This window comes from Meles meles, chromosome 9 (genome assembly GCF_922984935.1).
Source record: "Meles meles chromosome 9, mMelMel3.1 paternal haplotype, whole genome shotgun sequence".
NCBI classification, from domain to species: Eukaryota; Metazoa; Chordata; class Mammalia; order Carnivora; family Mustelidae; genus Meles; species Meles meles.
In genome coordinates, this window is record NC_060074.1 from 87,163,038 (window position 1) to 87,187,936 (window position 24,899).

Below are 24,899 nucleotides of genomic sequence, written 5' to 3' on the forward strand. Positions count from 1 at the left end.
ATGTGCTGGATTATCCTAAATGCATGTCCTCCTTTATGATTTGCCAAATGACACATAAATTAACATGAGTTTTTATGAGATAAGAACCCAATCTCCATAAAGCCATTAGCACCGTAATTCTCTCACCCAGGAAACCACTGGGTTGACGTTGCGATCACTGACTTCCAATGTGTTGGGGCACCTTCCTTATATCCAACAATTCATGCGCACTTTCAAGTCTCAAGTTTACACATATGACCAGAAACATTGTCCTAAGACCAGTGTATACCATGCTGCCTCCACATCTGCATGACGAATCCGACGGCCTAAAAGGTCATTGTCAGCCTAACTTCATCTTGCTTATTAACCATTTCCTTTATCCTGGACAAAAAGACTTCTTGTACATGACTGTGTATTCTTCCTCTACTGTTAGAAATTGTTGGGAGATACCATAGCTATTGGGAGGAAATAAGAGATTCATTCTCACTCCAAGCACATCCAAGTTGTTGCCATCTTTTCCAATTCATGCCTTCTGGAAGTCAAGTCTATACTGAGCTTAAAAAACAGACAGACAGACAAAAGCCAGAAAGCAGTAGTTAAGACATTCAGATCAATAAGGCTTCCTAAATTCACCACCCTTCAGACCAGGGTTAGGAAATTCCACTCAAAGGACATTCAAGTCATTAAATCCAAAACTGGTTCAAAATAAAAGGACAAAAATGAAATTAAAACACAAAAACTCCATGGCTTTATTTAAGAAGTGCTATTTGAGCTATAAAGGATTTCCTGTTGGTCTTGTTTTCAATCATTTTATAGTGTTCTTTTGTTCTTGCATTACTCTATATCCAAATAATCACATATGTAAATGACTCAGTGCAACAGTGGATGCCACCGACAATATAAACATTATCATTTATCCAGAAGCATTATATGCTCATGCAAAAATGGCATTAAAAGCTTGTGGTCAGATCCAAAAACCACAACTATAATTGTTTATTTATATAGCTCACCATTATTCTGTGGCGTAAGTTTACATTTTCAAAAATCTCTAAACATCGCTGAGCTGGCCTTAGAAGAGTGAAAAATGCAGTGTTCGCCTAAATGATTAAAGACAAACAACTTAGGTCCAAGCATGCAGCACGATGCTTTAATATGGAAATTATTTACTTTGACCTGGCTTATAGTTTTCATTTTGATGCTGCCCTTGAAGCTCCATGATAACAGGGCCATTCAGTGGAATTTCTGCATTTTTCTCTGTAGTTCAGGGCAGCTGGTTTCTTTCCTCTCGAAGCAGAAAGCTAAAGTATATTTATCACTCTAACAGTGACTCAAAACAAACAGGAAGTCTTCATCAGCCGGCTCCTGGGCATAGCTGATATTAGGTACTGGCAGAAAGGAAACAGAGACCTCATTCTGTGGAAGTCCGACAGAATGTTCATGCAGATGCGGCGATAACAAAGTTAGGGATGCTCCAAATGACCACCGTGTTCTCCCGAGATTAAGTGCCCTCGCAACGCTCGCCAGTTTTCAGAGTCTGCGAAAATTCCTCAGGAGTTTTCCTTTCCATTTCAGTTTGAAAGAGTAGTTTGAACTGGATACCACGAGCCTTGTGAACCTATGCGCCAAAGAAAACCTGGGAGGGAGCTATTCTGGGAGATTTGGCTTTGATCTGGTTGCTAGGAAAAAGCCCTGCTTTTGTCTGCAAGTATTCTGAATGGCTCCTTCAGTCAGAATGAGGCCTGCAGGTCACTGTCTGAATTAAGTGAAGAGGATTTTTTTTTTAATGCTAAAAATGAAGTTGTCGCTGTGTGCCATAATAAAGCTGGAGAGAGGGGACGGTGCCCCTGAGCGATGGCTACAACTTAAACTCCAAGGTAGACTATGAAAATCACCAAAGCGTGCTTGCAGATCAAATGCATGCAAATATTCCTCAGTGGCACATATGTTCCTAGAGAGGTTCGCCTTCACCTCCTTCTTCAAACAAAACCTGTGTCGGATTCAAAGCCCACTTTGTTTTGATTAATAGAAAATTTCGCTATCAAACAATTTTTTCACCTTCTAAACAACTAGAAAGGTCAAACATTCACACCTAACTTTTCGCAGCTAAACCAAACTCAAAAGGGGGGAGACTGCAAACTACTGATACTGAATCAAAAATGATTAGGCAATACACTTTGGGAGGTCCTTTAAGAAAATTTTTTCTTTATTTGTTGACTAATCTCCTTGTTTATGATAATGCTCATACCTTTGTAGAAGGACTTTACAGCCATTATCTAATCTTCTCAGATCCTGGTGAGGTAGAAAGGGAGCAAATCTTATCTCCATTCTCCAGATGAGGACACAGAGACACAGGGAGGTTGAGTAACAAGCTCACATTTTAAGTGGTACATTCTCTCCAGTTGGAAAAATGACAGTAGGGCTCCGGCTTTGCTCTTCCGGGAATGGGGCTGGCTTTTCACCCAATCACTCACATGTTCACCAGCCCCCTTTCAGGCCAGCACTTCTACCGTGTCCAGACTGAATCACCACACAACCTGTTGGAAAAGTACGTTGCCACCTGGTCCAAGTGAGGCTCACACCCTTGACCTTAGTTCCTTCGGCATCTGGTGCCAATGAACTGAATCGCACACTGAAAGCCACAGTAGCCCAAAGCAGAATGGGACCAATCCAAAAAGTTCCATCACTCCCTTCTACATAATTCTGGAAGAGGAAAGAAGGCATTATAGTTCATGAACTTACTTAGTGTCACTCTCTCTCAAGTTTGAAGCATATTTTGCATTCCAAGCAAACCATAACATACGCAATATAAAGGCAAAATTAAGAGAGCTAAGAGGTAAACTACATGAAAAAAGATTTAACCACTGTAAGAAAAAAATGAACAAAGGGTAAGTGTACCAAGGCCGGCACCTTCAGGACCACAGCATCTTTATGGCTATGAGGCGTCTCCTCCCTTGTCTTAGTGTTATAGGTCAAGCCAGTAGAGATAGAGAAAGGTAAAAATGAGAGCAATCCTTTTCCAAATAATATCAGTTACCCCTCTCCCGCACTCTCACTCTTTTTAGGTTTATTGAGATATGATGGATATCCTCTTTTTTTTATATATTTTATTTATTTGACAGAGAGAAATCACAACTAGGCAGAGAGGCAGGCAGAGAGAGAGGAGGAAGCAGGCTCCCTGAGGAGCAGAGAGCCCGATGCCGGGCTCGATGCGGGGCTCGATCCCAGGACCCTGGGATCATGACCTGAGCCGAAGGCAGAGGCTTTAACCCACTGATCCACCCAGGTGCCCCTGGATATCCTCTTTTAAAGGAAGTAACGACCCTGATTGCACAGGAGACGTTCTAGGGAAAATATATGCAGAACAACTGTAATGTTAACCAGACACAAACCCACCACCAGGTGAGGGGAAATTATCTCCTGAAAACAGGCTGGGAAGTCTCTATTCTATCCGAGCACCTTCTAGAGGTTTCAGACCCCGGAAGGCAGCCTGGCCTATCTTTTGGAATACAAAATTCCCTGCAGAACACCAGGCAAAAAAAGTTCAGGAAGCTCAAAACAGACGCCACTGCCAAAAAAACAGAAGTGTTCTCAGGGCAGCATATTCTCTCCCAGAATGTTTCCTAAGTTACTCAAGTTTCTTCTCAAACTGCAGATACAGTTGTGTATCGGTGAACACTATGAAAATGTCCTTAATCTATCTCAGAAGCTACACAGCTGAGCTCGGTTTTGGTATCAAGGACACAGATCCTGAACTCTGCCTATCCAGAGCTACCGAGTGCTCTATGCCCAGCTCCGAATGTGGAGAAGGACTGAACTGTCTTCCCAGATCCACAAAGTGGCAACAGCCTAGCCAGACCACACACTGGTTCTTCAAGCTTTGCAGAAGACCAACACCCCCAAGACTCCCAACCAAGTGGGACCCAAACCTTGGGGCTTGCACTGCCCTTACTTCTTCACTGCTGCCTTGTGCAAACATTCCAGCAACCCAGGAGAACTTGACATTCACTTCTCACAGTGTCACCATGGCTAGAGCTAAGCAAAAGCCAAAAATGAATTAGGTAAATATAGGAGTTTCGGGCGCAAATTCAGCAGGTGAATTTATTTGCAAATTACTCTTTTGAAGCTTCTCATTTAAGATTCTCTTTAGAGACATGGTAGGGAATTTTACCATTCTTAAAGTAAAGCAAAGTAGTATTTGATTTCAATATTTGGTGCATAGCCAATCATACAAAAAATACTTAATAAAAGAATCCTTTTTGAAGTTATTATGCATTTATTACAGGATTATCGATTTCAGTAATGAGAATTTCATTGTTAGTATTGGGTTGACATGAGACAATTTTTTCCTGGAGATTTCTCTATCATTTAATTGAGTCACCTTATTCCTTCTGCCCCAATACACAACTGTTCCTGTTATTCTTTGAATTAATTTGGATAAAAGCCTTCTACAAAAGCCATCTTTCTGGATCCACAACCTCCTCTCTGAGCATTTGTTAACACGTTACATTATACTAAAGTGAATCCACCCACAAGAAATTAGACAATCTATCCTGGTTTTAATATTTTTTGAAGGCTTACAAAGTGCTAATCACTAAAGCAGTGATTCCCAGCCCTGGTTTTGTGATAGCCTGGGGTATCTCCAATTGCCTCATAGATCTTAAAAAAACAAAATTCCAAACTTTCAGAAGAAAATTAATTATAATTTTTATTTAATTTGAAATATAAATATCTGCCATTGCAGGTAGGAAGTGTGCGTCACGGTAGGACTTGGTGGTCTGGAGCCTTGTATAAAAAAAAAAAAAAAAGAAAGAAAGAAACAAGCAACAATAACCCATTGAAACTCCTCAAAGCTCAAAATCATTATGCTTCCCCCCCACCAAAAGAAGTACTATTCTTATTCCTAGGAACAGAAATTCCAACACACACCTTCTTACAGGCACAAAAAGGAGCTGGGACAAAAACCCATTCCAGGACATTTCCTCAAAAAGAATACAAATAAGGTGTGTCACACATGTTCATGAATAAAATAAACATGATAATATCTAATAATACCATTGCACTATTATACATGCCTAAATTACAGTTGTACTAAGAAATGAGAAAATCCCTGGAATAGGACCAGGATTGCTTTTTAATTGTCCATTAGAAAAAGCAAAGAATAAAATCGCCTGCAATGATTTCCTTTTGAGATCATTCACCTTATTTTTAAAATACGAAATCAAAAACATATTGAGACGCATGGTGAGGCTGAGCAATGAAACCGAAGCAAACTGTCTCCTCTCCTCAGCTCAGACTCAGCAGCTACAGCAAGCCCACAGTGCCAGCTTGAGACTGGCAAGGCAACTAGCATTGCACGAAACAAAATCTTCATTTTTCAGTTCCAAGCTGATTCCACTAAGAACATCTCTCTCGTCTCACCTTTTCTTTCTTTTCTTTTCTTTCTTTTTTTTTTTTTTTAATTTTCCTGAATCGAGATCTTTCTATTTAAGGATGTTCTTCCATTATGCGAGATGCCCCCTAAGCCAATGAAAAAAACAAAAAAACAAAAACGATGACGCTCTTATTTCACACAAAGATTCCTCTCCCGGGGCCATAGTCCATGAATGAATAGCTTGTAGGACACACCACTAATAATAAACTCCACCAACTGTGCCAACACAAGTGTGAGAAAAGCACAGGGAGGCAAAGGCTGGCCAAAGGAATTCTCCCATACCTGCAGCGGCCGACTCCTTCCCAGAAAGCTGTTGAGTCTGCTTGCTTACATACTTGCTTATTTGCCAGGAAGGTATTTACTTTAAAAAGTAAAAATAAGTAGTTCCTACAACCTCCTTCTCGTCTTGAAGTCACTATTTCTATCAGAAAATAAACTTGTAAACCCCATCTGTTAAGATACTGGAGATCTCTACTGGACAAAACATACCAATATTTGTTGTAGGAGCAATCCTATATTGACTAGAAATGGAACTGGGAACAAGGAGGTCATTTCCCATTCAAATGTAAATGTCACCATGAAATACTGTTGAAACACCAAACACATCAAGAGTGATTGCACATGTCACACACTCATCTCTTCTGACCTCCCTAACACTTGTATGAGAGTGTTACTGTCACTGAATTGCCTGGATTCCAAAGAGCATTCTGGTTGAGCTCTCACCCACCCTGTGGATTTACTAACACAATTTTCTTCTCCTTTTAAATCTCAGGCTTGTCCCCTTCACCCACCCACCCCACAACACAAAACACTTTTCGTCTACCTAACCACCCTCGGTTAGCTGGTATGCAAAGAAGAAAGCGACTTGGTCAACTGTTGAAATGGAACATAATTAGAAAATATAGCCACATAATTTAGTCCACAATCTACCTCACTTACTGGATAAAACATAAGCTTCTCCCCATTACTCAAGCCATCCTCATTCCCATTCTTTTCATTCATTCTTCATCCATTTAACAAGTATTTATTGAGCACCTACTACATTCAAAGCACTTTGCTAGGCACTGAGTTTGTAGCACTGGAGAAGACAAAGCCAGTCCCGTTCTCTGAAGCCAAAATTCTCTTGGAGAGAAACAGACAAAGATAGAGATTGTCTTAAATAACTTCGGGAAATTATAAGAAATTATAAGAACTACAAAGAAAATAAAATTGGATGGAGACACACAGACTAATTTGAAAATAGTGACCTTCTTAACAAGTGAGGGAAGAAAATAGTCATGGTTATAGCATTTCAGGCTGGTTGTCTGAGGACTCTCAAAGATTAAGATATTTGAGCTGATATTCTGTTAGAAGAGGTAGTCAAAAAACAAAAACAAAAACAGAAAAAAGAGTAAAATGCCCTAGAGTGAGAACGAGCTTGGTGATTCCAAGGAACAGAAAGGAAGCAAGAAGCTTGAAGCATAATGAAAAGCAAAATAAAGTAAGTCTGGAAATGTGAAGGACTTGGAGCTTGGAATGTGTTCTAAATGCAACAGACAGCCTTTGGAGGATATCAGACAAGGAAGTGACTCGATCTGACTGAGACTTCCAAACCCCACAAAGGCTAAGGAAGGATCCAAGAAGGGCAGATTCAAGATATATTTGAGAGTAAAAACAAGAAAAGGGATTTAAAAAAAAAAAAATTGTCTTTTTTTTTTTTTTTTTTTTTTTCACTTGAACAGCAGAGTAGATGGTAAGTCATAACAGATGGAGATGTTTGGGAGGAATATTAGTCCCTTTCTTCTAGGTATGAAAGGTAGAGAGTCACTTAACCAAATTTGTCCCTCAGTGGTCCTTGAACACATGAAAAATGGACTTTTATCAGCTTTCCTTATGTTCTAGTGTCCTACTTGAATCACATTATTCTAGATTGCTGGCAAGCTTTTCTACTCCATTTACATCAGTTTCAAACCCTAGTTTAATATCCAGCTCCTCTAAGATTTTGCTGATTAAACTCTTCTCCTAATGATAATGCCTTATTAATATCCATTGTTTCCATTTTTATTGTAAATCTTTTACTCTATTTTATACTTAGCTCTATAGAATTGAGACAAGATCCTTTGGCCTTCCTCTCTTTTTCAGACCCTCCAGCCCCTCCAAAGCCCCCCTCCCCAGGCCTACTTCCCAATGCAACATATTCCCAACAGCCCACCAAGATCTGTGTTACCCACCCTGAGCTCGGCTCCCTCTCCCCCCACCCATAACTGTTCCAAACAGACTCCCCTTCTCCTTAGCTCCACCTGCCGAACAGTCCAGTCAATCTTTTAAGACCTAGATCAAGAGACCTCTTTCCAAGAACCCATTGTTGACCCCTCCCCAATCAGAGGTGATCTCTCTCTCTCTCTCATCCCCTAGGAGGCAGTGGAGTATAATGGTTGATGTCTCAGGCTCAGGAGTCAGATTCTCAGTTCACAGGGCCACCTCTGCCTCGGCTAAGCTGCGAGCCCCTGGGTAACTCATTAATATGTATAGATCTCTGCAGATTCATCTGGAAAGTGTATGTGGGGCAAGGAGTGACATAAGAGTACCTATAACTCAGAGTCCTAAGGATTGAGATAACACACCTAAAATATATCACATAGCCCCTGACACATAGTAAGGACTCTCCTGGTACTCAATATTTTTGTTATTTTCATTTCAGCATTCTTCGGCTTTCTGGGAAAAATCAGTCTACTTTATACTGTGGTTGCCTTTAACCATCAGATTAAAAGTTCTCAGAGAACAGGGGCGCCTGGGTGGCTCAGTGGGTGAAAGCCTCTGCCTTCTGCTCAGGTCATGATCCCAGGGTCCTTGGATCGAGTCCCACATCGGGCTCTCTGCTCGGCGGGGAGCCTGCTTCCCCCTCTCTCTCTGTCTACTTGTGATCTCTGTCTGTCAAATAAATAAAAAAATAAAATCTTTTAAAAAAAAAGTTCTCAGAGAATATAGTGGTACTTTCTTGATCTTTCTATTTAGTAGGTATTTTATGAATATTTATTGATGAATGAAGGTGAACATAAAATAAACAATTTTAAGGATTTTCATTTTTTCCCAAATACATTGATTCTTCTTAAAGCAGAAATGACAGCTTTTCATCTATTTTAAAATTCCACATCGCTCATTATGCACAAATACTGTGTACTATAGTACACAGTCTATATTTTAAATAATTTTTGCATTTTCTGAATTGGTAAACCTTCCTGTTCAATACAAGTAATGCATATATCATGCTAAATTCACCAGGAATTCAGAAACAGAAAACTATCTCTTCATATAACCTAAACAGAAGGAATTACAATGGGGCATCATTCCAGCTCACAGAAATCTTCAGGCCTCTGAAGACCCAGAGTCAGGCAGGAGGTTCTTGTTAGTGACATGTGCTCTCTCATCTACATCAATTAATGTTTATTGGACAAAGCATGGATGCTGTGTGTCTTGTACACATTTTCTAAATGTGAAGACACTATGTCTGCTGTCTTACATGTTAAGAAAGACATTACTCATGGCCATAGTAAATAATAAAAAACACACATATCTCTATAGATTTATGAATAGTATTGTATCTCATCTCACAAGAGAAGAAAACCCTTCAGTGAGTAGGTAGATCTTGATGGGCTTTGCAACATGACAAAGTCTAGTGGAGAAACAGAAGTAAAGAATGTGGATTTGAAACTAATCTAAGGATCAGTTGTGGCTTACTTTTTTAAAAAACTAAAGACATCATGCTAAAAGTGGGGTAAAAACGATTAAAAGATAAACTTGGAGTCTCTACCTCTTTCTTCACAAAGCATCACTTAATCTGACAAGGATTTCCTATAGTTTCTAGTAAACATAACGTCCTGAACTTTGTCCCTCTATTATCCCACATGCCAGTAATTACAGATATAAATCATACAACCCTACTGGAAGAATGTCATTTTTCCCTACTGATGAGCTAGTATTAAAGCTCCATAATAATTATGCCCCAATATATCCCCAGCGTAGTTTTTGTCTGTTCATCTGTATTCTTTGTCTTTGTTCACCCTTCTGTCCTTCCTTTCTTCCTTCCTCTCCTTTTTCCTTCTGAATTTTCCAGCATTTGTGAATAATTTGGTCAACCCTTCCAGCTGACCGTCTGTGTCTTCAGTCACTCGTCAGCAGCTATATTCTTTTCCACAGATTGAGTTATTTAACTGTGCAAGTTCTTGTCCCCCATACACACTCTTTTTTCCCTGGTTGAGTTATAGCACATACTTTTTTCATCAACCTCTAAAAAAAGTAACAAAGACTCCATTCTTACACACAAACTCAAGAATCCAGGGTAAGTTCTCACGGAGCATCCATTTAACTCTCGATATTTCCATGATCTACATGTATGGCAGACCCTGAATTCTGATTTAAAAAAAGGGGGGGGGAGTGCCTGGGTGGCTCCGTCGGTTAAGGCCTCTGCCTTCAGCTCAGGTCATGATCTCATGATTTCAGGGTCCTGGGATGGAGCCCCACATCAGGTTCTCTGCTCAGTGGGGAGCCTGCTTCCTCCTCTCTCTCTCTGCCTGCCTCTCTGCTTACTTATGATCTCTCTCTGTCAAATAAATAAATAAAATCTTTTAAAAAATTTTAAAAAAAAGACCACCTTGTCCAATTCTATCGGTATAATCCCTGTCTCTTGATGAGATAACTATTGTCTGCTCTGTTTCTTAGTTTCTACATACTTCTTTGTATCTTCAGTGACTTACCTCTAGTAGAGCCTCCTTGGATTACACAATCCAATTAAAAAAATGTTGGCCTATGTCTTTCTGCCTCATGGATTATTTCTCTGCCTAGCTAGTAGTTATTTTTTTATTACCGTTCCAGTTAACTACATGGCAAAACCATAATCTCAAATACGTTTAAGTATTCATCTCTATCTGAAAGTGAAGGACCGCTCCTAATTTTGCCTCCCATATTTACTCCTCAAAATAGCTGTTCAAAAGAACATATCCACTCTTACCCCTCCTGTTTGGTTGGGTTTTGTTTTTTTTAATCTCCCTCCTCAATAAAACATATATTAAAATGAAGGATATTTATTTTAATTCATCAAAATTGATCTTTGACTGCATTTGTTGGCCTTTTGTCTACTGAAAAACGAACATGGAGAGCAATGAGTAAAAGATATTTCTGGAAGGAAAGACGTTATCTGACATAGAAATATTGTAATAATAGAGCTTTTTCCCCACCTGCTTCAAAACTAACTCAGAATTTAGAAACTGAAGTACTATTACTTTAAGTGGAAATTGAAATAGAAAGTAAAAAGTTCATCTACTTTATTTCTTAGTAAGCTCCCACAAAGGTGAATTTTGTCTGTTTTATTTGCTGCTGAATCTCCATGCCTAGGACAGTGCCTGTCACATAACAGAGGTTACTTCAATAAATAAATGTTAAATAAGTGAGCTTCTTTACCCAGAAAAATGTTGAAACTTGTTTACTAGCTGTCAAAAGTTGGTTCCTTCATGAATAAAATAGCATCAACTGTGTGATTTGCCCCCACTTCCTCCTTTTGCAGAAAGCCAACAAAAGAACTGTAACTTTTTACCTAAGGATCAAAGGTGTCAACCTATTGGCTCACACTACTTTAAAGTCCTGGATAACAGTCTTTGGTTATTTTTAGATAATTTCTTTTGTTTCAAGCTTGAAAAGAAGTATTAACAAAGATCAAAAAATAAATCACTGATTCAGAGCAGGAAAATGCATATTAAGAAGTTCAAAATATAGTATGTAGAGGCTGTGAGCTAACCTTCCCAGAATACAAGTCAGATCTAGCTTTAGATACTAAAGTACTATATCAGTCCCACTTGGGACCCATCAATATAAAAGGAATAAGGAGAGCTTAGAGAGTTGAAAGTCTGAAAAGGAAAGAGAAAAACAATTTAAAAATTATAGAGTGACCAGGCATTCTCAATACCTAAACCCATGAAGCCAATAGGTAGAAAGATACAACCAAATTATAACAACGGATAACTCTAGATTGTAAAATTTTGGGTGAGTTTATTCTTGCCTGTAATTTCCAAACATTCTACAGTAAGTATTTAGAACAAGTGCAGTCAGAAATAATAATAACAATAAAAATACATATACTTTTAAAACCGAGGGGAAAAAGCCAAGGGTAAAAATCAGATGCTAGATGAAGAAAACTTAAAGAATTAAGATTACATGGGCAAAGGAGGGAATGCATATTTGTGACTTAAGAGTCTTCATTGTTTAAAACAACCACTTACCTAAATCTATTGCAGAACACATAGAATGGGCTTATTTCTTACTAAATAATAATTGTACACACGTGTGTGTGTGCCTAAACCTACACATACAACATATACACATGCACATACACATTCTTACAGGGAGGAAGGCTCCTAGAGAAAGGGTAAAGGCACACAAACTGTGTGAAAAAGAAAAAGCTCCTATAATTAGGACATCATTTAAGGCAGCAACTCTCACAGACTGATGAGATGTGAAGATGGGAGAAAAGGAACAGAGGAAAAGGAGTGGCCCTTCCCAAGAGGACCCAGAAGGATGTCAGGACAAGGAGACCTGTTTCAAATTAATGTTGAAATACAAAGCCTCTTGTACCACAATCAAGGTATGCCCATGGAAGTGTCCAACGTGTGAACGTACCCTCTGGAGTAGGAGAAGCTCGAGGATGGCTCACCTACCATCCTCCAGGCCAAGGATTCTGGATAGCCCAAGACGATATGGGATTAAGCCGTCTCTCTCCTAGGGTGATCAGAAATGGAAGGTCTTGTCAAAAAGAAAGAAAGGACTCCAAATTAAGCTCTTTTTTGCTCCACGAAGCTGACTAGAAGCACTCCTCCTAGCTCCATATCTTGATCCAAAACTATCTGGAGGAATACAAACCCTAACGTAGTGTAACTTCCTTGACCCTTCCTGAAGCGGAGGAGTTGTGTTGGTCTTCACAAAACTGCTATTTGTGTCCGGCTTCTCACTTTCCAGTTGTCACAGGAATAGTAAATAAGAAATCAACATTATCCACATAATAAAAGGTGGCGTCTCTCAAGGATCATAATTGCAACAAAAAGAAATTTATCAAGAAAACGTGTTTACTCAGAGGCATCACCCTACCAGCAGAAATACCAGCACGTTGGCAGGTGCTATGGTTAATTGGGGAGCTAGCTGGAGGACACATGGGATTTCCCTGGCTCTGGAAATCACATTGTATAGGTAGTTGTCTACCTTCGACCTTAGGACAATTGACCACATATGTCTAGGATTAGAATGTTTCATGTCAATTCAAACCTTCACATTGGATCTGGACCAAGCAGATACAAAGCACAACCAAATCTAAACCTTTCCTTTAGGACGGGAGCCCCTTCTAAGCTCTCCAATTTCCTCAGGCAGTGCTACAGCTGAAAACGCAGCCAAAGAGTATTTAACAACAAATTCGACTGGCTTCATTCTTCATAGAGGAATAGCGAGGATTTACCCCAGCACCTACTATGTGTCAGTGACTACCCTGAACACTCCACACCCTCTGTTTCTTTGGGGTCCTTTGGGAGGCTGTTCAGTCCTGACTACTCTCTCTAAAGTTCAATTTGAAGAAGTTCAAAACTCCTAGGGAGTCCCCCACCAGCAGTAGTCAGAGAGGTATATGGAGAATAAGTCCAGGAGTAACCCAGCCCCAGTCACTTCAAGACAGATGAAGGCTACATAGCACCATTGGATAAGGAAGACAGGAAAACTGTCTTATTACGGAAGGCCTGCATCATGACTTCGCATCAGAGCAAATTCGGATAGAGTTCCAAACCTGAATCATTCTCTTCAGGGTTATTGACACATCATATCTGACTCTCATGCAGATCACTCACTCGTACTCTCTCTCCATCCCTCTCAGCTTTACCCTCTGCCCTCCTGAGACAGAATGGGTGCACGGAATTGGTAAGAGGTGACAGATCAAAGGGCAATGTCACCCTGCTTGTCCCAGGGTGTTAGCCCTAGGGCTGAACTGCTACTCTCACTTCTACCCACAACCCTTTTGTTTTCTGATATGTACTGAACCTTGACCAGAAACCTTTCCCTATCCCCAAGCCCTTCTCTCCACCCTGTCTTCCTTTTCCTACCTCATCCCCTCTATGTGCCCATGCACTCACACATACACACCTTCTCGCATGTATCCCTGTTGCTTCAAAGGGCATCAAGTTCTCAACAGAGAGAAAAGGCAGCCTTCAGACATCACTGAAGTCCTGTACTTACACCCCAAGTCAGAACCTGACCTGGTTTGGGGGCAGTTTCAACTTACTAGTTTCGCAGTCACTCCTCAATACCACACAGAGATCCGTTTCAAATAACTTTTCTTTAAATGGAGCTTGGACGGCCCACATTTACGGGCAGGTACTAAAAGGAGCCAGAACTTTTTTCTGCCTCACTTCTCTCAATACGGCTGGCAAAAGATGACCAAAGTAACCCTTGCGCCGGTTTCTCTTCGTTTCCCACGACTTGGGAACCTGCAACAACTCAGCTACATGTCAAACAACGCAGAACTGTTTTGGTGGTAGCAGCAATGGGCCCGTGGGCAGCAGGGCCACACAGGTGCTGGAGAGGCCCCTCTTTAAACGTCAGCATTGCCTCCCAGATGTGTCCTTCTTAGTATCTAACGCTCCATGATGCCAAGAAGCAGACCCTCCACCTGTCTGAGGTAGGGAGCTCTCCACTCTGCGCCCCTTCTGGTCTGTACTGAAGAGATGGGAAGGGAAAAGCCTCAAAAGTGGGGAGTTACAAGTTTATGTGCAGCAACGAGGCGGCCATATCCTTCTGCTTTCCCCTGAAAAATCAAGCATCACCTTATCGTTTCCTCACCAAGATTAACTCCTGCTTCCTGAAGAGTATTTCTGAGGTAGAAAGCAGAGGTGGTGAAAAAAAGGGGGAGCTGAAAAGTCCAATCTGTCAAGCTCCATTTTAGAAGAAAGGAAAACTGAAAAGTGAACGTATTTAACATGAGCCATTTCCTGCACTCAGGAGGGAAGAAAGCACGCTAGTAACTGTGCAGGAGGAGATCCGCACTGGTGTTATCTCTGACCTGCAGCTTAGCCCCAGTGTCTCAGCTGCCAAAAAGCTCCCATTCAACGTTGTGCTGAGTTCATCAATGCTCCACGTGTCAGGATCCTAACAGGAAAAAGCAGGACAGACAGTCTCTCCATTCAACCGCCTGGGGACCCCATGACAACTGAAATCCCCTCGCAGACCGTCGGTATCAACCTTGGGCAGGTCAGAGCACGCAACCCCTTCAGAGCCACAGGCTCAGGCCCACACCCTTTCCCCTTGTCAACATTGTCACTTTAAACAGAACATCGAGCCTTATCACGAAACCTGAAGTAAGTATGACAATTAAGATGGATTGCAAAGCCTGCTTGTGCTTCACAATTAACAATCACTTGGCAGCGGGTTCCACGCAACTGTTGGGGGGTATGGCAAGAACTTTATCCCTGCTTAGTGTTGCATTAGCATATTTAGTAGGCTGCAAGACATAATTCCTAAGATAGGAACATATTTTTGTCTTTTTTAAAAATCTGCAACTAAGCTATAATATGTAGAAACTCTGCACCAGGCAATCAACGTGCAGACACCAAGATGGAGCCCGGGAGAAGAAGGGCAAGGGACGGAAATGCGCCCCCAGCACGGATGCCAACCCTGACCTGTGGCTGCTTCCGGTGTCGGGGGCGGACTGGGACACTGTGGCTCCTTCCCGCCGGTGGCAGAATGTAGGGGGAGCTGGTAGTACCCCAGTGCTGTTGGCATCAGGTGATCACTCCGTCAGGCAGACCTACATGCTTTAATCCCACATATGGGGGAGGGAGGGAAAAACAGACCCTGAGATGACCCTAGTGGTTCTGTAGCAAGCTCTGCCTTTTTCAGAAAAAGCACCTCTTCATTCTCAGTCTCTGAGTAATAAACAGTGCTGATAAAAATCACAAAGACACTTTACTCCACAAATGTAAGGCCTCTTCATCAAACTTGCCATTATTTTCCCCTTACTTGCTGGCCCATCTGCCACGCTGATGAAAAGGATCGGCGAACACCCAAACTGGACCAGTTACCGAAAACACAACCGGAGGGACGGCCCCAAACTTCTCCAGCGTGCTTATTATGTATGTTCAGCCCTCAAGTCCAAGCAGGCCCTGGATGGGGGCTGGGGAGGGAAAGAAGCAGAGCCAGATCTTTCTGAGATAGCCAGGACTTTGTCTTTCTTGACATCTGGGCTGCAAGAAGGCAGGATATCCTGCCAAATATACTACAGCTGTGAGACCCACCTTGTGATTTAAGACACTGCAGAAGCTGAGGAGCACAGGGGACATAGGTGTGTTTTCTAAGAAACCTCACCCTTTACCTCTTGGGCAAGAGAAAACACAGGCACACGGGCAGGCGCGCCCTCGAGCGTGCCCGCACACCATCAGTTTAGGTGAGCAGCTCTCCAGTTGCATAGAAGAAAGCATATGAAAGTAACAAATGCAATTTAGCACACAAAGTCTTTCTTTACAAAACCAGGAGAGTAGCAGATTAAAGCACCTGGCAGTCTTGGCAGGCTAAAAGAAAATCTAAGCTGTGACAAAACAAAACAGGTGTACAGGTATAAAACTCTTGCTTTCCAATAATGCCCCTCTCTTCACTGGAATGCTTTGACAGGTGCAGAAGTTCAAGTTACAGTGGGGAAATGGCAAATAAATACACAGCATTAGCGTCTGACGTGCTTGCTGAGCACCGGGGATGTTAATAACTGGCAAGGTACACTAATCTCTGATTGCAACATTTGGTTTACCTTAATCTGGAGGGACAGCTGTATTAAAGAGGGAATTATACTAATCAGTTCAAGGCCCTTGCATATAAAACTTCCCATTAGGCTTAAAGTACACCAGCTTATGCTCATTCTCTAGGAGCCTTACATCTGGTTCTGAATAAGGCTGCCTCTCATTTGCAAGGTACAAACTGAAAACAAGGGGGAGGGGGGCTGGCAGTTGCTGGAGGATGGGTGATAGAAGAGTAAGCTACTAATTCTTTGAAATTTTTAACAGCACAAAACTAGCTTCTAGGCATCTTAATACTAAAAGAAAAAAACAACAAAAAAAAGCATGTGTTATCAACCCTAGGCCATTTTTTCCTGTTACCGGAGGTGACCAACATAAAATAAAATTGATGATGTCAGTCAAAAACAGCTAAGCACAAAGCTTGGCTTTGTTATCTTAAGTCAGAAGGTATGATAGGCCATGCCATATGGCTCTAATCCGCCTCTATCTCCCATCACCTAACAGGAAACCTTCGTGTAGCATGACCTTATTTGGCTGGTTCCAGGTTAGGGCTGCCCAAAGGGGATTTTTCTGTTTCTGCTATATCCAAAGGTTTATGTTGATTTTTTTCTGAGCCCTGCAAACTATAAATCCGACTGATTACTCTGCACTCTTTTGCTTGACTGAGCCTTTACAATCAGACATCCCCGTTAACAATAAGCTCCTAATGAATCAAACATCTATGGCATTAGTTTCACCTAGCTGCCTCTTTCCCATGCACTGCGCTGCTTTGTCAGACCTGGTTTGATGAGAAAAGCTAGTGACACTTGCTGCACCTATTGATAAACAATTCAGTAATGAGGGGCATAACAAAAATTACCTAAAACAACCTGATTAAAAATGACAGGCAAGGTTCATTCTACTGCTCTATAGCGAAGGTAACTCCAGCTCTGCGTAGGGAAAATAATGAGGTAAAAGAAAATTTCCTTTTTTTACCAAGGACTTCCCTTCTGGATGTGTGTTTATGGAGAGATTAAATTTTTCCAGTGATGTTTGAAATTCTTTCAGGTTATGTGATTATCAATAATGGTAGGGACTCAGAGAGAATTCAGGATGCTTGCCTTTCAACTTTCTGAGATGAACTCCCTTTTTCTGCTTAAACTTTCAGAATAACCAAACTAACTCTCTTTCTTCAACGTGAGTTTAGTCATTGAGAAACTCAACAGCATAATGTTAATAATTAGGGGAGTGTAGTGTAGGCAGGAAAAGAGAAATTCTAAGATGCAAAGAAAAAAAAAGTTTTGGAACAAAGTAGAAGAAATTACATGAACGAAATCCTCTCCTTAAAAGGAATAATTTCACCTTACCACGGACATTGAAGCTCCTTTTATCGGGGTCACCCAGCAGACCTTTGCAACTCGAAACAAGCTTATACCCAGAGGAGGCCAGGCTCTTGTGAAAGCTTGATTCAAAGACAGAAATGTGTGGGTTTTGCAATTGTGTGGCAGCATGTTGGGAGGGTTTCCACCAGTGCACAGATGCACTTGAAAATCAAATATGGACATGGGGAATGTTTTTTGGAGATGGAAAATGAGTGCTGATGACATGTTTATACTTCGCAGATGGATCCAGTACAGAACCATTTTTTGTAAAGACACAATATCCACCATTTGCTGAAAAAAAAATTTTTTTTTGAGCAGCTACAAAATGGTGGCACAAAACGTGAATATTCCCATCATCCATGCCCCACCTGTTCCTCGGTCTTACAACTGTCTTCCATCCTGACTGTAATCAGTGACTGTTGTAGTCTTATTTTCTTTTCAAATGTTATCCAAAAGAAAATGAAAAAAGAAACACAAAACACAAAGGCATTTGGAAGAGCAAAATGATTTGCAATTAATTTGCTACATGTGAAAAATTGGAAAATGACAAATGCTATTAAGTAACAAATGCTGAACTGGATCCTAAAAACTGCATTTTTAATTGGCATATTTTTTCCTTAAATTTGATATCAAATCAATTTTTGAATGTTTTCTATCTAGAGTCTAGAGTGGCTCCTTTATTCCTTCTTTTGGCCCCTTAGGTATTTGAATCTCTGGAAATTACAAATGCTGAGCATGGTATTAATACTATTTATTGCATTATTGATACATTATAATGATAAGTAGTATCAATTATAACAACATGGAAAGGCACAATATGCATAGGATATGGGCTTATAAAAAGATAATCTACAGCATTAAAGTGCCAAAAAACATTATTAATAACATGATAAACTCTGCTCAATTGAAGATATCAGAATAATCAAATCTTAGCTTATTGACACCATCAGTAATATTAAACTTGCCATCCCAGGTGAAATACTGACAAAAGTGACCCACTTCAAAGATACAGTGACTATAAAACAAGGAAGAAGCTATGGGTCTGAAACATTAAAGTTAATAGTTGAATAATTTAAATTTTTTTTTTTTTTTTTTTTTTTTTTTTTTGTCAGAGAGAGAGAGAGAGAGGGATCACAGGCAGAGTCAGAGGGAGAAGCAGGCTCCCTGCTGAGCAAGGAGCCCGATGTGGGACTCGATCCCAGGATGCCGGGATCATGACCTGAGCCGAAGGCAGCTGCTTAACCAACTGAGCCACCCAGGCGTCCCAATAGTTGAATAATTTAAAATAACAAATTCGGAACTCATTTTCAGACCTTATGAATGAGTATGTTTTCCAAGTATGTTCAAATAATACATGACATTGAAGTTAATTTTTTTCTGAGTTTTGGTCAGACAAATTAACTTTTCCTGATGTTTTACCCTTCTTGTCATCTATATTCATAACCTATGAATTCCACAGCTAACATTGAGTCAATCATATTTTTATTCTAAGTATTAGTCTGAAGTTAAGAATTAGAAATAGAATATGAATCACAGCAAATGGTCAAGCCAGCGAAGACTAGATAACAAAATCTTGAGAATATACATAAATCGACATGTTCTTTCAACCCTGTAGTTTCTGGCAGTGTACCAAACACAAATCTGTAGACCTACATCCTATGAGTCCACACCCTGTTATCATCTTGAAACTAACAAAACCCTTTGTACCCTTCTCAAAATGAAGCAAGTACTCATTTTTACTGCTGGATTTTTCACACATGTGAAGAAAGCCAAAACATTTATAAATCCTTATTTTTTTCTATTTTTCATAAAAACAAAAGTTCTAGTCATAAGCTTAAGGTACTCTTAGAGTTCTGCAGAAGATGTTAGTACTCAGCCTAAATTAAACTAATCAAACTTTGAAACAGTCAAGAAATATGAAAATATATCCTATATATATGATGTCATGATGTTCTTAATAATCATTCAGCAAATGCATAGGACATAGAACTAGGGAAATAAATAAGAGATCATTTGTTTCTATTTATTTAAAATATTAGGGAAAGGAGATCTGAGAAGTAATAGAACTATGCAACTTCACCTAACTAGATTGCTGGGAAATTGTATTTCCTGAGGTCTGCTTTATTCTACCAGACCATTTTGTTTGCAAATCTTGCAGTGTTTAGTGACGGTGGACTGTTATTGGCCACCTATTTGCTAAGTACTCTAAGTATTATATTATAAATACAGAGTTCAGAGAATATCACACTTAGAAAATCATTGTATAATGACAATAAAATTAATAAACTAGATTCTGCCAGTTCCTAAATGGTTGCCTAGCTATAAAGTCAGCAGCTCTTTAAGCTAACTAAGCTATTAGTCAATAAGTTAACCTGATAATATATCAGTCCCTGGTGACAAGCAGAAGTTATGTAAGGATGCTGTTAATCAAAGAATACCTTAAATATAGGGACCATGGATGTTGATCTGGCCTCGAGACCGGAGAAATCCAGGGACAAAACACTCACTTTGTAATCCTAACCATGCAACGTATCACTCATTTAAGGAAGAACTAGAGAGCTTTCCTACATCAAAGTCAACACTGACTTGCAAGGTAGTGAAAGGTCCGAGCTTTTTAGAGCTTGAAGTTCATTACAGTCCACTATTATCTTCTTTGCATCTTCTAAATAGAACAGCCAATATTCCCAAGTAAAGTCATCTTTACTTAACAAAGTTGAAGCAATTTTCCTGAGTCCTAAGTTTAAAGGTGAGAAAGCATGGTGATCCCACAAGCCAATTAGGCTACTTCCCCAAATACTCACTGGTATCTGCATAGTAGCTGGTGGAGGTCCATGGCTCGTCACTTCTATTCCTAACTTCTGGAGTGGTCCCAACTCTGCCACCCATTATAGGTAGTAGATGTGTAAGAAGAAAATATGTTTCTTTTTGCTGTGAAAGGATATGGGTTTGTCAGACGTTTATATTCCAAGGATCAAAAAGTTCTGAAGCAAATAATGTTTGGCATAGTACAGAGAAGGGAAAGCTTCCATCAGTAAAATTCACAAATGTCTACCCAATGATGATGCTGAATAGTTCTTAGTTCCTATATACAGCTTTACCATCTATGATATTATCTAACACCTTTACATCGGTTGGGTGCTATTAAACTAAGAACAATTTAAATATAGAGATACTGAATGTCAGATATGGCTTTAGGCACTTTGAGACAAGATGCTCTGGACTTTCCTAAGTTTGGTCTAAGAAATATTCTGGATGGAGTGTGTTTCCCACTGTGAACATTACTTACATAAAGGTGTATATGAGTCTAATTTTTCTACCTGGGTCAATTATCTAATATTTGTTTATTCACATTTAGCTGCACTGATTCATATATCCTAATCTTTTTTTTTTTTTAAGATTTTATCCATTTATTTGACAGAGATCACAAGTAGACAGAGAGACAGACAGAGAGAGAGAGGAGGAAGCAGGGCTCCTGCCAAGCAGAGAGCCCGATGTGGGGTTCAATCCCAGGACGGTGGGATCATGACCTGAGCCAAAGGCAGAGGCTTTAACCCACTGAGCAACCCAGGCACCCCTATATCCTAATCTTTTTTTTTAAAGATATTATTTACTTATTTGAAAGAGAGAAATAGAGAAAGCACACAAGCAGGAAGGGTGCAGAGGAAGAGGGAGAAACAGACTCCCCACTGAGCAGGGAGCCCAACACGGGGCTTGATCCCAGGACCCTGGGATCATGATCTGAGCCAAAGGCAGACAATTAGCCAACTGAGCCACCTAGGCGCCCCTCATATATCTTAATCTTAATTAGCGTTTAGATATAGTAATTGGTACATAACTAAACATATTATTTTCTGCTACTTACATTTTAAATAATCCACTACAATTCAGCCAATCAAAATAACTTAACCTGTAGGCAAGGAGAAGTTTGGTTGTGCTATACAAAAGCTTCAAAATTATCCTTTGGGATCACCTGGATAGCTCAGTCAGTAGAGCATGCAATTCTTGATCTTGGAGTCATGAGTTCAATCCCCACTTTGGGCCTAGGGCTTACTTTAAAAATTTTTATATTATTATATAATTATTACATAAAATTATATATTTTATATAAAACATTATACATACCATAATGTTACATAATTTATATAAAATATATACTTGAGTAGAATTATATGCTCAATATATAATTGAATAGACTTTTAGACATTTGTACACATGTTGAGGTTCCTTTAGTTTCTATGGAATCTGAAAGTATTCCCCACATGTTGAATGGCAGAACACTAGACTTCTCTTTTATAGTCTGCAATCTAATAGACAAAACCTACTTTTGCTTGTTAAATAGCTTCCATTAGTACTATGGGAAGATCGAGTATGTTATTTTTCATTGGTATAGCTAATGCTGCCAGTGGAGATGGCTCTGAGATGGTGGTAATCTCCACTTTCACTCTTGAGGGCCTACCGGTTACTATAGTTGCCACAAGAAACAGTGACAAACACACACAGAAATTGCTACGAATACCCCCTTCTCTTGTTCTAAGCTAACAACCTCATGAAGTTTTTAGAAACTGCCATACAGTTGGATTCCTCACTGCATGGCAATTTGAAGAGAATTTGAAATTCTACCAATAGAAAGTCAGGAAGATTTGCATGGGTAAACCCCTACCTCTACATCAAGGGATACAATAGGATAAAGATGATAGGTTTATAGAACTGAACCCAAAATGCAGCCAGTTTGTAAGAAGGTCAAAATTTTAATATTTATGAAATATGTTAACTTTGAGAAGATTGGGAGAGTCAGGCAGAGGAACGCTGTCAAGGAACAATTCCTCCCAACCTAGGTTGTAAAGGAGGACTAGTATCTCTTTCACCCTTTCCTAAATGGAGAACAGTTGTGGCTGTTCTGCGTAGCCTCTCCCTGTCTCCACAAAGGCACATGTTTACCCTATTTGACCACTGAACTCTCGCATGCCCACACAGCTCTAATCATTAATCATGTGCCTACAGATGAAATCTTGCCACTTCTCTTTGCCTCCAGTAGATTTAAATTAACTGAAGTCACCATATTTCATTGAGAACCATGTTATTACATTGTTTCAGACACTGTCTTAAATTATATGACTGTTAAAATTTTAACCTTTTTCAAATAACATATCTTAAAAGATGCTAAAGTCAATTGTTTAGTAAAGCAGATCACTAAAAGTTTGAACTTACTGAAGTCAATTTAAATTATATTCCACAAAACTCCAGTTAATCCATTCAGTGTATATTTATCAAGTCCTACCATGTGTAGCCAGAACAGACATAGATTCATAGAGCTCCAGGTCTCGTAATAAAACCAAAACTTCAAATTTTTGCTCAACTGTAAGTTGATACAGGAAGCGTTTTTTTGCCTTTTGTGTGTGTGTGTGAATAAAAATTTATCACTACTGTATTTCATGAACAAAACTTATTATCGTGACAGACAGCTGGGTAGCTTCTGACTCTTGATTTTAGCTCAGGTCATGATCTCAGGGTTATGGGATCGAGCCCCATGTTATGATCCCCACTCAGTGTAGAATATACTTGTCCCTCTCCTCTTTCTCTCTCCCTCCCTCTCTCAAATAAATAGATACAGTCTTTTTTTTTTTAATTAAAAAAAAAAAACAAAAAAACTATGATCTTGGTCTTTCCTTCTTGCCTTCAGATAAAGCCAAAAGAGAGAGAGATTGACCACGTAAACAACCATAAAGCAGACTGCAGGAATGTCACCAACAGCACAAACTTTGACCAAATCTAGTAACCAAAATTTTCCTATTTTTTCTTCAGGCTGAATGCGTAGCCCAAGGTAGCACTTGATCTCACAACCCTGAGATCATGACCTAAGCCAAAAACAAGAGTCAGAGACTTAACTGACTGTGCCATCCAGGTGCTCCAAAAGCAAGAGCTTTAAAAAAAAAAAAAAAGAAAGAAAGAAATTGCCTTCTTTGATATAAACCAGTTCTTGTCCCTACTCCCTACCCAATCATCTCTTTAGCTGTTCATACTAGAATTTGATGAAGAAATATTAATTTCTAAGAGCTTTATATGGTAGTTTCTACAGAATAGTAGCTTAAAAAATGGGTTTTGGAGTCAGGTCAGAAGTCAATGCTTATCCTACCACTCACTAGCTTCATGGTCTTGAAGGAAATCCCTTAGTCCTTCTGAGCCTCAATTTCTTCGTCTGTGAAATAGAAATATTGATTCTTTCTTGATGATACGTTGAGGACTAAATAAAACATTATTCATGTATCCTTTAGCATGTACCCTCACGTGGAGTGGGTGTTCAAATAAAAAGTAGCTTTCATTGTAATGGAGGTTAGGTGATGGGAATGTGCATGATGTGCTTTTTAAGCAATATGACTCTGTTTTAATAGCAGGTACATCAGCAGAATGGTCTTCCTCCGATATTAAGAAAAGTAAACTTTGGTGGAACCAAAGGAAGCAAAGCATCCAGACTCAGAGCAAGGAGAGGGCCATGGTGCTGGGAAGAAGATAGCATCGGGGTGTCTTAGTTGGAGTTACCCTAAATCAGAGCCTGAGTTGAGGAATTGGATGCATGTTGGTTACCCCTAGAAACAGGCTGAAGAAAATGTACAGAATGAAGTAGGCTTGGTGGAAAATCCAAACAATCTACATAAGATCCCTGCATAAGATAGATACCTACATAACCGTGCTGAGTGCTTCTCAGATCTACCTGTCTAAACGGTAAGTGGTTGAAATGTTTGTCCACAAGCTCCTGTCTTCCATCTGTTGAGGGCTGCCCTTGATGGTGTTAACTATCTCCCACATTTCCTTGCCAACCTTGAGGAAGCATTAAGCAGGCTTCTCCAGTTCTGGAAAAGGCTCTGAGACAGAAATCAGGAAGACTCAAACAATGCTCTGGAGGCCTGGGCTTGTGAAGAACCATTCCTGAAGCTACTGCTGAAACTGGAAGGGGGCCTAGAGGATGAGAAACAGGACCCTAAAGCTTTTCTGCACAGTCTTTCTGACAGACCATAAAAAGCGCCAAGACAGGGAAAAATTGTTACAGACTGAATGTTTGTGTTCCTCTGCCAAATTCAAATGTTGAAACCCTAACGTTTAATGTGATGATACGTATTCTCAATGCCTCATTCAGTTCTCTATCCGCATAACCAGGAAACACTCCAGGCAGAGCCTGGCAATATGGGTAAGCCAGACTCCTCTGCCACCACCTCTGAAGTCTCCATTATATTAGTCAGGCAGAAATTACTATATACTTGAAATGATGAGTCACGGCTTATGCAGGGAACGTGATGGGGGAAATTAAACTCAGCATTAATGAGTTAAAAAGCCTTTTGGCTTCTG

General features: G+C 40.0%; 1 long non-coding RNA gene across 1 annotated transcript in view; it reads right to left on the bottom strand.

Moving 5' to 3' along the window:
• LOC123951114 overlaps positions 1-24,899 on the bottom strand; it is a 124,691-nt gene that overhangs the window by 49,013 nt on the left and 50,779 nt on the right. Inside the window, exon 6 of the long non-coding RNA XR_006820345.1 lies at positions 20,360-20,486. This is a non-coding gene — a long non-coding RNA (uncharacterized LOC123951114). The remainder of the gene's footprint in view (positions 1-20,359; positions 20,487-24,899) is intronic.